This window comes from Bison bison, unplaced genomic scaffold (assembly GCF_000754665.1).
Source record: "Bison bison bison isolate TAMUID 2011002044 unplaced genomic scaffold, Bison_UMD1.0 scf7180017864379, whole genome shotgun sequence".
Taxonomy (NCBI): domain Eukaryota; kingdom Metazoa; phylum Chordata; class Mammalia; order Artiodactyla; family Bovidae; genus Bison; species Bison bison.
Window position 1 is genome coordinate 7,418,278 of NW_011494951.1, and position 1,133 is coordinate 7,419,410.

General features: G+C 42.5%; 1 protein-coding gene across 1 annotated transcript in view; it reads right to left on the bottom strand.

Annotated features, from left to right (window-relative positions):
* The window catches only part of BOD1L1 (biorientation of chromosomes in cell division 1-like 1), a 56,665-nt gene that overhangs the window by 17,176 nt on the left and 38,356 nt on the right, over positions 1–1,133 (bottom strand).

The window sequence follows — 1,133 nt, forward strand, 5'->3', positions numbered from 1 at the left end:
CCAACTATCACATCCATACATGACCACTGGAAAAATCATAGCCTTGACTAGATGGACCTTTGTTGACGAAGTAATGTCTCTGCTTTTTAATATGCTATTTAGGTTGGTCATAACTTTCCTTCCAAGGAGTAAGCGTCTTTTAATTTCATGGCTGCAATCACCATCTGCAGTGATTTTGGAGCCCAAAAAAATAAAGTCTGACACTGTTTCCACTGTTTCCCCATCTATTTCCCATGAAGTGATGGGACCAGATGCCATGATCTTGTTTTCTGCATGTTGAGCTTTAAGCCAACTTTTTCACTCTTCTCTTTCACTTTCATCAAGAGGCTTTTGAGTTCCTCTTCACTTTCTTCCATAAGGGTGGTGGTGTCTGCATATCTGAGCTTATTGATATTTCTCCCAGCAATCTTTATTCCAGCTTGTGCTTCCTCCAGCCCAGCGTTTCTCATGATGTACTCTGCATATAAGTTAAATAAGCAGGGTGAAAATATACAGCCTTAACGTACTCCCTTTCCTATTTGGAACCAATCTGTTGTTCCATGTCCAGTTCTAACTGTTGCTTCCTGACCTGCATATAGGTTTCTCGAGGCAGATCAGGTGGCCTGGTATGCCCATCTCTTTCAGAATTTTCCAGTTTATTGTGATCTACCCAGTCAAAGGCTTTGGCAAAGTCAAAAAGGCAGAAATAGATGTTTTCCTGGAACTCTTGCTTTTTCCATGATCCAGCGGATATTGGCAATTTGCTCTCTAGTTCCTCTGCCTTTTCTAAATCAGCTTGAACATCTGGAAGTTCACAGTTCGTGTATTGCTGAAGCCTGGCTTGGAGAATTTTAAGCATTACTTTACTAGCCTGTGAGATGAGTGCAATTGTATGGTAGTTTGAGCATTCTTTGGCATTGCCTTTCTTTGGGATTGGAATGAAAACTGACCTTTTCCAGTCCTGTGGCCACTGCTGAGTTTTCCATACTTGCTGGCATATTGAGTGCAGCACTTTCACAGCATCACCTTCCAGGATTTGGAATAGCTCAACTGGAATGCCATCACCTCCACTAGCTTTGTTCGTAGTGATGCTTTCTGAGGCCCACTTGACTTCACATTCTAGGATGTCTGGCTCTAGGTCAGTGATCACGCCA